The following is a 13,163-nucleotide window of genomic DNA, read 5'->3' as shown; positions in this document are numbered from 1 at the left end:
CATATGTCTGTGTGCAAACACATACACACACATATATATGTTCATATATAGACAAGGTAGATAAAAATGAATAATCTTTTAAAATAAAAAGTCTGATGTTTTTTATTTAATCATATTTGTTTTGTTAAGATTTTTTTTTTTTAAATAAACCAGGATAAAGATAACTTTAATTTAAGATACATTAAAGCTCAAAGATGTCATCATGGAATATAACTTCTAATGATACACTATTTGAGACAATATATTTATGTAACCTTTTTAGAAAAGTTTCATAAATAGGTCACAACAGGCCATGAACTATATTAGGGACCCAATCTTATGGGGAGAGTACAGACACCGCGAGCAAGACCGGTGAACACAACCCAGGACGGAATAAACGAATCGGCCTCGGAACCCAGTATCCTGGACAGGAGAGAAATCGGGATGCTCCACGGTAGTAGAAGAAGAGGTATATGGTCACGAAGACAGGACAACTCATCGAGATGGCGTGAGGACAGGGTGTAGGGGTGGTAGAGCCCTGCTAGTGACCACCGGGCCACCCGTGCCATAGAAGATCCCAGGGTAGTCATTCCCCCGCAGTGGAAAACATTCAAGTCGTGGCAGGAGAGATAGGGGAAGGCTTCCCGCAGAGGGAGCAACAGCACGGCCTTTTTCGGGAGGCTGCAGGGCGTACACCCCTCAGTGCGCGAGCCAAGGCAGCACGTGACCGATTACTCGAGACCCAGCAGTCACAGTATGGTAGAAGGGAAAACCTATCATGGCAGTGGGCTTGCCAGGCCATAAAAGAGAGAAGAAATCAAAGATGAGAACAAATCTAGAAGAAAGTGAAGGAAGCCCCAAGCTAATAACATATGACTGCAGCGCTCATTTGATTTCTTCCTTATACAGTGCAGCAAACATATCTCCCAAATATCCATGATTAATCTAGTGAAATGGAGATAATTCACCTCCCAATGACTTCATAAATACCTGCTTCAATTAACTTTGGTAAATAAAATAACCAAATCATAATAACAGGTTTCTCATGTAGCTGCAAAATTAATCTGAAAAAATATCAAAATAAATGACTGCTTTAAAATGTATAGTGTATACCTTCTAAAAATGAAAGCAAACAACAAGAATACATTTTTTTTAGAAAGCAATGATTAAATCAAGGCTTCCTGACCAGTGTTTTAAATCTGTTTAAATCAAATCCACCCCGTATATAGAATTGCCACATACCTCCAAAATCATTACATACTGTAGTGAACAATATTACATAAAGAGTCTATTGTGGTGCCCAACCTTTTCCCCCTCTAGATAGTGCTTAGTCCTTCCACAGGACAGATCTGGCACAGGGCAACAAGGCAGAGCCTGATCCAGCTGCGTAGCGGGAAGGGGGCAGAGCCCTGATCTGTCTGTGTGCAGAGGTGGAAGGGGGCATCTGTCTGTGTGCAGAGGTGGAAGGGGGCATGGCCCAGCCCCAATCCAGCCACACAGAGGGAAAAGGATATGTGGCCCAGTCCTAATCTGGCCATGCAGGGCTTGGGAATTTGAAAGCAGGGAAGGGTGGCAGTATTGACTGCCAGTGTTCCCCCACCACCAGATTTCCTGACCCATGGCAGGTCCCACAGGCCAGATGCTACGGCTCCATGGGCCACAAGTGGCCTACAAGCTAGAGGTCGAGCAGCCCTGATATACTGCATTATTATTCATTTGTATGAAAGTGCCTAGAACCAACCCTCAGTCATAGCCCAGGATTCAGTCATGCTAAGCAAAATACAAATTCACAACCAGAAATGATCCTCACACCTCTGGAGTTACAGTCAGGAAGGCCACTTTATTACACAGGTTGTTTATTACAGCACAGTAAGACGCATTAAACTACTATGCATTCATTCAACAATATAAAATTAATCAATAAACCAAGAGCTTCATCTCAGAACAAAAAATTGATTATGTTATGTTCAGTAATATTTCTTGAGTACATTTTTATAAAGGTGTGTATTTAGGAATGTTAAGCTTCACTTGGAACAAACTGAACTAAAGATAACTGTCAATATAAGTCTGACTCAATATAAAATGAAATGGTCCAAAATTTCTATTCCTTTACAACAACAACAACAACAAAAGAAAAGAAAAAGAAAAGAAAAAAGCCCTTACTTCTTGTCTTCATAGAAAGGAGGTTGATTGTCAATAGATTATCCTTAATTTACAGGCTTGAACTGCGAAGATTTCAGTTCCTGACTATATATAGTCAGTGAGTGCATTAGTTAAATACAACTGACCATTCGCCAAAACAATATTTGCTTACATCATTATTCCTTTGAAGCTAGGACACTTATCTTTGTCTATGTGTAAACTACTTAGTCCATTCCCATTGCTGCACAAATAAATACTGATAGTAATGAATGACCAAAGTTAGCATTATGGTAATACATGGATATACCAACCAGACATGGAGCTGCCATGTATAGGCAGCCTATAAAAAAATGGATAAGCCACTCCCTATCCAAAACAGATTAGACAGGGAGTAGCCTATCTGTAACAAGTCCCACCTCTTAATATTAGACACTTTGTAATGTTAGAACTTGTCAAAACCACAATAAATATATTTTTACATGTTATTCAAAATCTTGTATTTTTTTTCTTTAAATATTCAGGGGTTTTTTTCTTAATTGAAACTTGAACTTTTGAAATTTTGACAAGCTAATTAGGGGCATAAACAGAAACAATACCTAACTTTCCATTACAATCTTCTTTTTTATCAACTTACTTCTTTACCAGATGTGATTAATTCCAATAGAAATCTTCCATGCTTACTCTGTCTGACTTATTTTTTTATATATAGTTTCAATCAATGTTTCAGCTGTTTCCCAGATCTAGAGTTGTCAGAATATCATTCTTTATATAATTCAAAGAAATACACAGTGGGCGTGTCTACACATGCATGTTAATGCACATGAATAAACTCCAGAGCTTATTGCTCCCAAGTTTATTGCTTCTGGGCACCTGTCTTCACATGCAACCAAGGACCGCAAAAGGTTGAGGCAAGGCGGAGCAGTCCCAGTTGGCAGAGTCCAGGGATCAGTCTGCCAGCCTAGGGCTGCTCCCCCTTGCACAACATCCTGTGGAGAGACTGGCTGGGGTATAAGGATATTTCAGCATAGCGCTAACTAGCAGGCAGCCCTTCACTGAAGCACCCTCATGCCCCAGCCAGCTGGGGCGGCATCTACACATGCGCTGCTACAGAGTTTTTTACTCCACAGCAGGATAGTACTTATACTTCTGCTGCGGAGTAAATTAATTTGCTCCAGCCAAATAGGGGCACATGTGTAGACGCAAGACATTTATTTTCCAGCTAAATAGTATACTGCACAGTAAGCATCTTATGTAGTGCACGCAGTAGTAGGTAAACTGTAGATTACCAGAAATGAAAATATGATGCTCAAAGGTTTTCAACCAATTTATTATACAATAGCGTAAGTAATAAAGTATATTAATTGATATCAAGTAATTTAGGCTTGGCTTTTAGCAATGCAATTAAGTCTGACTTGACTCTGATTCTGGTAGGAATGTATACATGTCTTTATCTTTACTTAAACAAATTCCATCTCGTCTCACTATCGGTTGTTCTCAAAACCCTCTGAGGGCATTGCACAACTTCTTTCAACATGGAACTTCGCCCTTTTTGGCTGATTAAAGCAACTGTGTAAGGTTTTCTTCTGATGGAGACAAAGCAAACCACCTGTGTCAGAGCAAATGACCAGCAACTCATGCTTCCTAAAGTAACCAGTGAGCTTTCCAACACTCCTTTCTCTAATGAGGGAAAGTATTTCTGTCAAAATGTAATCTATCCAAAACTCTTTTTCCAGAATCACGATTCCAATTATCAGATCTGAAAAACAAGAGCTGCAATGTTGCTCAAAGACAGCCTGCTCCATTAAGCAATCAACCAGCAACAAAGCAATATTTTTTTAGGTTTATTAATTTCTCATCTGTATGTATGCTACACTATCCACTCATAATTTCTGCTTTTTTCACCACTTGTAAATAGACAGTGCATGGAAGTGTTTCATTTTATTTAAAAAACAGATTTTTTTATGAGCTATGAGAATGATTACTACATTTCAACACTACTTGCTTATGTGAAACTGTTTTAAAAATATGAAAAGTTATCCAAAACACCAATTAAAACATTTTACAAACATCAACTAAAACCAAGCTTAATATATATGTCCACAATCTATAACTTTAGCGTGTGTGAGTTGTTCAGGCAGGGCAAATTTTAGGAATATTTGAATAAATGGTTACTTATAAACACAGAAGGCTGGATTTGATGGCCCAGAACGTCCCTTCTAGCCCTGTATTCCAAATATAAACCATTAAGGAACTCAGCGGTATTACATTTTAGAAACAAATGGATGACTAAGAACTGTTGGAAGCTGTACCTTCTAGAACTATGTACACTATAGTCAGTGCTGCTACTGCAGTTAAGACATACCTACTATGGGCATGTAGCTACTTCGAGTCCATGTACCAAAGTAGCTACAGCTACACAGATTAAGGCTGACTAATTGCCCACAGGTTTATCCGGCTTCTTGGGGTGTTCTGCAGCCTGTGCCAAGAGCCACACCACTGTGCTAGGCTGCTACCAGTACCCAAAACTAGTTTGGGGGTGTCTACATTGCACTATACTCAGGGTAACCATACGTCCCAATTTGGCCAGGACAGTCCTGGATTTTGTAGGCTGGTCCCAGCTGGTTGGTGAAAATTAAAGCAGAAATTAAGGCAGAGCAGCATGATGTGCCAGGCAGGGGAGAGGGAGGAGCAGGCATGGTAAAGCGCTGCTGCCTACTTTCCTTAAAAGTAATATGGTCACCCTAACTATACTGTACTGTACAGCAAAGACAGCCAAATAGTCAATGAAAGAGTACCACATGCACCAATATAGTCAATGCTGTGTAAATAAAAAAAAACATGCATTTGAGTATGATCCCTGTAAAATATATGTAATGCTGTACACAGTAAAATTATTTTTCTCTCCTCTTCTAGTTCAGTACCAAGTAGATTGTTGTATTCAGTATTCTGTCTTACGAAAAGGGGAAGGAGTGTTGGAATCAGAACGTTTTATTAGGTTTGGAGGAAAAATAATTATAAAAAAAGATTTGAAGGAAGTGCTCTAATTACAAGGTTCCATCAGGAAGAAGGACAGCAGCACAGCCATTAAAGGAATAATAAAGTTAAAGGTCTGCCCTACATTTTTGTTAAGTTTTCTTTTGTAACTTACAAGGAGGAAAAGAAGAAACAACTGTGTACTAAACTCTTTTGCTACTTCATAATATTATTGTGTGATTAGCACTATCTGCAGGGTAGATCAAAATCAACAATTAACAGTTAACCATTCTATCCAATGGGACTACTCTAGACGATCCCATTAAGCTTCTCTATGATGCTTGGTTTTAGTTCTCAAACTAGATTTGTGTCTCCAGAAATAACATCCTTGTTAACAGCAGTAGATGGGAGTTGAGACAGAACAGAACTGATTACCCACCCATCAGCTCTATTGTCTCTCTGCCAATCTGTGTACATGGAGACAAGCACTTGCCTCTCTCCAAAAGTGCAAGGTTTCAAGAAATTAAATTAATAGAGCAGCGGTTCCCAATCCGTGGTACATGTACCACCCGTGGTATGCAAACAACGTGCCAGTGGCACATGTTAACAGATTTATTATAATTATATTATATGACAAAAATGTGCTGGTGGTACTTAAGGCTGTAGTGTTTTAAATTGGTGGTTCACAATCTGTCAGAGTTTGGGAACCGCTGGAACAGGATTGTTGGGTGTGGAGTAGATCTAGGCAAGGAGGAGGAGTCTGGAGATAAATGCAAGGAGGAAGGAGAAGTAAAAACAAAAAAGAAAAATTTTGAGCAAACCATTCCAGAAGTCTCGAGGGATAAGTTTCTGAGTATAGCCTCCCCATTGATTTGCTATCTAGTGAGGGAATAGTATGGTAGAAGGGAAAACACAGCATGGCAGCAGGCTTGCCAGGCCATAAAAGAGACCCTGTTTGTGAATATTGTATTGAAGGTTATATCCAACAACAAGAATGCACTTTTTGTAGAAAACAATGATTCATTCAAGGCTTCCTGACCAGTGATTTAAATAATGATTTAAATCAAATCCACCCTAGCTATTTGACTGCAGTTGTGTCAAAAGGCCCTAAGTTTAACGCTGTGCAAACTCATAAAATGACATTTCCAGCTCTAAAGAAATCCTATGTATATATATAGCAGATAGACCACAAGAAAAAGGTGGGAACACAAACAGCCAACCATAGCCCTGTAGCTCTCACTGAGACACCAAAGAGGAAGAAACCTGCAAACCCTCCCTATCCCCCCAAAACAGTTTCAGTATTCCTGTTTTATTTACTGTAACTTTAATGTTCATTCAGTCTTCTTTGTTTAAAAAAGAGTCCATTCAACAGCAATAGCTCCATGGCAAAAAGAAATGAAACCCAGCAGCAGGGCAAGAGAATGAATCAAGAAAAACATTGGAGTCATTCCATTTCAGTTCAGCCAGTGCTCATTGCACCATGCCTCTGGATTGCCCTGAATTCCTGCCCATGTTTGCAGCAGTAAGCCTGGCAAGGTACTCTTGATTTTTCCATCAAATTCCAAGTGGAACCAATGATAAAGTCAAATAGGTCCAGTCTTTTCATTAAAAAGGGAAAAATACTAAACCCCCCTGTAAAGTGTGTTATTTCTCTTTTTGGAGGGATTGATGTATAATTAATGTCTAACCTTTGCAAGGCAGATTTTAAAATGATGCTTTCACAAATGCAGTTTTCAGAAATGGAAATTTCCCCCAAATCTGTAAAGACTTAAACATATGCTTCATTTTACTCACTGTAAACAGTTCCCTCCATGAGTAAATTCTTGAAGGACTAGGATTCTAGACATCTGATACACAAAGTTAGGCATACACATAGCTGTTCGCAGCACCAGAGCTATCTAAATTATGCAGCCTCTAAAATTTGAATTGATGTATTATGAGTATAATACAATATGGCACCAGGCTTACCTTTCAGCTCTACCATAAGTCTGAGGCACTCATATGAATGCAAAATGAAGTAATTATAAAAATTCTATTTTAAGTCAGATCAATAGGAGAGAAAAATTACAAAGATGTTTTCAAAACAAGTGCTTCAAGATTCTAAAATCAAGGCTGGAAGTTTCCTTTATGGATTACTGACCTTTTTCACACAGACAAAAATGCTTGCATAAGAACATCTTTAATTTTAAGGATAAAATATTTTTTCTGTAATTAATTGCTATAGATTGTCAATTTATACTCTATTTTAATTGTTACAATTAAATTGCTACATTTTATTATATCTTCTCTCATCTCTTAACTTTACTCTTCTATATTCTTATATATTTTCCCATAAGAAATCCATAGCATAGCTTTTCCTATATTGATATTGCTGTCCGTCTTCCCTTCCCTGTCCTCAAGTTCCTTAAAATTTTCCCCCTACACTTCATTCTCTACCCCCTTCTTTGTGTTTTTCCTTTCTATTCTTCCCAACTAGTTTTCTGTTTCCTCTTTCTACAATAACTAGCTTACCTACAGACCAATCCACAAGCACTTGCACACAGAGATCATTTAATATAGCACCTTTCAGCCACAGGACTACACTTGTCTGCTATACATGCCCACAACAAAAGACAGGGAGTCACAGGCCAGTAACAACTCCCAGGTGAGAACTCAACAAGAGGTGTTGCAGAAGGGGTTGGATAGACAAGCTAGGATAGTGGTGCTCAATCTCCAGCCTGCAGAGCTGAGTCATTTGGCCCACAGGCTCCTTGCATGTCTGGAAATATGGCAACAGGAGAAGGGTGGCAAGCTGCCAGCCAGATGACGGGCCAGTGTGTAGGCCAAGGGTAGCAGGCATGACCCAACATGCATGGGGCCAAAGCCAGGTCCAGGGAAGCAAGCCGAATCCATAGGGCTGAGGCACTGGGCAAACCTTGTCATAGCATCTGCAATCCAATGCCTTCTGACTGCTGCAAGACAGAAGCTCTCTGCCCTTTTCTTACCCCACTTTATTGGATGCTGTAATCGTGACAGCAAGAATCATGGGATTACAGCACTATAGGAAGTTAGGGTTGGAAGGGACCTCAGGAGGTCATCTAGTCCAACCCCCTGCTCAAAGCAGGACCAGCCCCAACTAGAACATCACAGCCAAAGCTTTGTCTAACCAGGTTTTAAAAACATCTAAAGATGGAGTTTCTACCACCTCTCTGGGTAACCTGTTCCAGTGTTTTACTACCCTCCTAGTGAGGAAAATTCTTCCTAATATCTAACCTAAGCTTCCCTTGCTGCAACTTGAAACTGTTGTTCCTTATTCTGTCATCTGCCACCACTGAGAAGAGTCCAGCTCCATCCTCTTTCGAAACCCCCTTCAGGTAGTTGAAGGCTACTATAAATTCCCCCTCCATCTACTTTTCTCTAGACTAAATAAGCCCAGTTCCCTCAGTCTTTCCTCATAAGTCATGTGCTCCAGCCCCCTCCACATTTTTGTTACCCTCCACTGGACTCTCTCCAATTTTTCCACATCCTTTCTGTCATGGGGGGCCCAAAACTGAACACAGGGGGCCCAAAACAGTACTCCAGATGTGGCCTCACCGGTGCTGAATAGAGGGGAATAATCACTTCTCTTGACCTACTGGCAACGCATCTACCAATGAAGCCCAGTCTGCTGTTAGCCTTCTTGGCAACAAGGGCACACTGCTGGCTCATATTCAGCTTATTGTCCACTGTAACCCTGAGATCCTTTTGTGCAGAGCTGCTGCCCAGCTAGTACACCCCCAGCCCGTACTGGTGCATGGGATTGTCCCGTCCTGAGTGCAGGGTTTGCACTTGTCCTTGTTGACCTCATGAGATTTCTTTTGGCCCAATCCTCCAGTTTGTCTAGGTCACTCTGAATCCTAGCCTTACCCTCCAGCATATCTACTACTCCCCCCAGCTTGGCATCATCTGCAAACTTGCTGAGGGTGCACTCTACACCATCTTCCAGGTCGTTGATGAAGACATTGAACAAAACCGGTCCCAGGACCGACCCCTGGGGCACTCCACTTGATACCAGCTACCAACTAGGCATCAGCCATTAATTACTACTCTCTGAGCTCAATACTCCAGCCAGTTTTCTATCCACCTTTCAGTCCATTTATCCAGGCCATACCTCCTTAGCTTGCCTGCAAGAATGCTGTGGGAGATCATATCAAAAGCCTTGCTAAAATCAAGGTACACCACATCCGCCAGTCTCCCCATATCCGCAGAGCCAGTCACCTCATCATAGAAGGCAATCAGGTTGGTCAGGCACGACTTGCCCCTGATGAATCCATGCTGCCTGGTCCTAATCACCTTTTTCTCCACCAAGTGCTTAGAAAAGGTGCACCTATGGTGCTGAATCTTTATCAAGCTCCAATTTTGAAAGTTTCTACATACAGAATATCTCCGGTGCTTGTCACTTGTTACTTGTAACTTCCTGGAACAGCAGAATTGAATGAGGAATTCTAGTTTCACCATCACCAATGGAATTTCCAATAGGAATGATGAAAACTGACAGGATTTAAGTCATACATTTCATTTTTCTGGCATGCAGAAAATAGAGTAGCAATGGACACACAAAAGCCATCAGTCAGCAAATTCAAAAAGGTGCTACGTCACCTTCTTTAGGAGTTACCACCTTCAGAAGCTGAAGACACTCACCACAGAAAGTTTGCTATACAATCCAGGTGAGTTCAGTAAGAGGATTTTTCCAGTTCCAGCTATAAACTGGGGCTAAAATATCAGTTGTGCTATCAAAGATTAAGAGGCTGAAACTAATCATATAGTTAACATCACATCCTACTTAATCACTAAATCTTATCATTTGTGACTTGTTAACTAATAGGCAGTAAACCCTAAGAGGCAACTACAGACTTTCAGAACTTTTAAAATCAACAACCACAGGCAAAATACTGCAGCCTTGTTGATACATAAAATGGGTCTGTTTTGGATATTATTAAAACAAACATGCTGTACTGTAGTTACTTAAAGAGATACACAGTGGATGCCTGTGTAGCAGATTCCCCTTACTTTTGTGACAAATAAGCTCTTTCTACTTTTTAATAAAAAATATTACAACTCTTTACACCAGTTATTTTCAATCAGGGTGCTCTGCCACCCTAGGGTGCCCTGAGATCTTTTTAAGGGGGTCATAGGATTCCATACAATGTTATCACTGCTAGGTTTGCAAACATGGCTAACAAGACAAACCAAGAGACTTCAAATAGCTATTCACTGTGATAAAACATTCTGACCTGTTGTGGTGCTAGTTCTTTGCAACAGAAGAATTCTGTATTATTCTTCTGCTGTGGGAAAAAACCGCAAGTGAAAACTAAGAACTGATATTTTCTAAATAGTGCCTTGAGTTTAAAGAGGGGTGCCTTGAGCCTAAAAAGACTGAGAACCTCTGCTTTACACTATGTATCCGACACAGCAAAATTAAATAAACTGGATTTGATTCCAATTCAGGCAGAGATCCAACGGCCATAAGCTCAACCACAGGAGCATAACCAGTTAAAACACAGGGACTGCCTAAGTGTAACCACAGAAAATTTGAGGACAATAGGTCTGCACTGGTGTAACTGAATGTAAAATCCAATTTGTGATATTTTAGTACTGGTGACAATCAGGGGTGGATTACAGCACAACAGTTTGCATTGTAGCATCGTTCAAAGACCCTAAATTAGAATGAGTGGTACAACATGCTACTCGGAAACTTGAAAGACATCCCTGACCCGAAAACTTTTAGTTAAATATAGGATAGGATGAAACTAGCAAACAGGAGTAACAATAAAAGCACATATTACATATGTATTATTAGATGTTTTTGAATTATTTCAAATAAATATCAGCAATCCCCACAGATACTCTACCTCATCGTCGATAGCTGAAGTTTGGGGACATTAGGAAGAAGTAGTTCTTAAGGATAATACTAGGGAAATGAGCAGCTCATGGCTTTACAGGCTTTCTTGGGCTTTCCAAGGAATAGAAAAGAAACAGAACTAAAAATCTGCAGAACCTGGACCTTAGAAATGGACAGGCCCCTGCACGTGCATAAGATCTGTTCCTGCAATCTCATCTGCTCAGGTGAACCCCTTACAGTCACGCTCTGCAGATTTCTGTAGAACTGCTGCTGTTCTGAACCAAGGCAACGGATCCACCAATAAAGTATTGAAGGGAGGGAGGATGTCAGGAAGTAGGGAAAGAGGAGGACTAGGTGATTGAAAAGCAGGAGCAGCAATGGCAGGGTAACACACCAGGAATGTTACCAGCTCTTCTTCAGAATAAATCTTTGATCTGTTGTGGGGAGTTTTTGATTTGTGGGAAGACATTTAACTGGATTGCATCCAAGCCTCATTTTGTTTTAATCCCCCACTGGAGGTGATGTGTGAGCCAGAAAGAATACAGCTCAACTGTCAGCTCCCAAGTGAGGCTGTCTGGAAAAAGACATAAACTGAAAAAATATGCTCTGGAAATTGCTGAGGCACAGTAAACAAGGCAATTCCATGATGCTATTTGTACAAAGTCTCTTTTCAGAATAGAGTCGTATATTCAAGAAAGAAAAGATAAGGCAAAAGTAGCAAATAGATCACTGCCAGTAGAAACATCCTACTGCTCCAAAAGTATGGCATTTTTATAGCTACCATCTAGCAACAGTGAATCAACATGAAACAAATCGTTAATGTTCCTAAACAACCTAGCTAAGGTCATGGATTACATGTCTACCACCTCCATCAAATATGACATGAATATATATTTACAGCTCTGTTAAATAAAAATGTAAAAATACACATTGACATAGTTTAGAGATTGTTTCAAAAAACCTTGATGGACTCCTACGGCCTTTGCCCCTGACCTGGCCTAGTCTAGCTCGCCATGAACAGGTGGCCCCATCACCTTTTTTTTTTTTTTTTTACCTTACCAATTTTTAATTTTTTACTAACACTAAGAAGAATGCATTTAAAATACCAATTCCAAAGGTTAGAGCCACAACCGTGACTCACAAGTTGAAAATGATTGCACAGTACCTCAAATTTGGGAGACTGGGGGATTTGATCTATTAGGAAGGTTAGACAAGTATAATGCCTGTATTGTTCACACATTTTCCTCTGACTCATTGCAAGATTATAAATATCCGTGGTAAGGGGAGTTGCACCCTGGCTAGTTTTAATCTAATATATTTTGCTGCTGCAGGCCCTCCTACCCGGGCCATGTATCCAAACTGTTTCAACTCACATCCTTATCCTTAGGAACGTTTTTTTTTTTTTAAACGCTTAGCTTGATTCACAAAATGAGACGACAGGAAACTCAGCAAAGCTCCCCGGCCAATATAAAAGGTGTGCTGTAAATGTACTTTGCTTCAAATGTAAGAAACATTAGCCACTCGCTTCCTGTACTGTTCACTAAAACTTTTACAACTACAGCAGGACGGATCGGGGTCCGCCAAGAAATTACACATCTTGCCAAAGAGCAAGTCATTTGGGGTGGGGGTTTCGAGGGAGAGGGGGGGTTTCAGATGAAATGGTCTTTGGAGTCTGGACGGCAGGAAGGCTTGGCAGGACCGGTTTGAAAAGCTCTCACTGAAAGCCCGGAGTACACCCGGCTCTGAAGACAATCCCCAGGACCAAGCTCAACTCCATGGTTAACTGTGTGGAAGCAGAGTAGCAGGAAGTCCTGAAGAGCCTGCTCAAGTCCTCCCAAACCGAGAAGCAGGTCAGTGGGACAAAGCCCTCAAGCTGGGAGCTTTGCGAGACTCAGGATCTCCGTGAATCGCGCCGGAAGTGCCCCCCAGCGGGCCCTTCATGTTTTTCATGTCGCCACACGCCCCCTCCACCCCATCCCCGGGGGCTGGCTCGGCCGCGCGCGGCCCCGGGCCCTTGGCACACGGGCGGCGGCGGGGCAGCACTTGGTGAAGGGAAAAAAGGGGGTACGAAGGAAGCGCTCGCAACCCCGCGGCGGCCAGGAAAAGCCTCACTGCCGCCTCCCGGGGAGCCCCGGCGGGCCGCGCAGCCACGCAAGCGGCTTCCCCGCGCCCGAAGGCGCCGCACGTGCAGCCCCGGGCGCGCTGGCTC

The 13,163-nt window shown here is 41.4% G+C and overlaps 1 protein-coding gene and 1 long non-coding RNA gene across 3 annotated transcripts in view; one reads left to right on the top strand and one right to left on the bottom strand.

The window, feature by feature from the left end:
- Positions 1-13,163, bottom strand: part of PXDN (peroxidasin) — a 139,574-nt gene that overhangs the window by 125,960 nt on the left and 451 nt on the right. The window lies entirely within an intron of this gene.
- The window catches only part of LOC132251189 (uncharacterized), a 38,075-nt gene continuing 37,527 nt past the window's right edge, over positions 12,616-13,163 (top strand). The window contains exon 1 of the long non-coding RNA XR_009463078.1: positions 12,616-12,804. This is a non-coding gene — a long non-coding RNA (uncharacterized LOC132251189). The remainder of the gene's footprint in view (positions 12,805-13,163) is intronic.

Source organism: Alligator mississippiensis, chromosome 1, assembly GCF_030867095.1.
Source record: "Alligator mississippiensis isolate rAllMis1 chromosome 1, rAllMis1, whole genome shotgun sequence".
NCBI classification, from domain to species: domain Eukaryota; kingdom Metazoa; phylum Chordata; order Crocodylia; family Alligatoridae; genus Alligator; species Alligator mississippiensis.
Note: the sequence above shows the minus strand (reverse complement) of the source record. Positions and strands in the feature narration are given on the sequence as shown.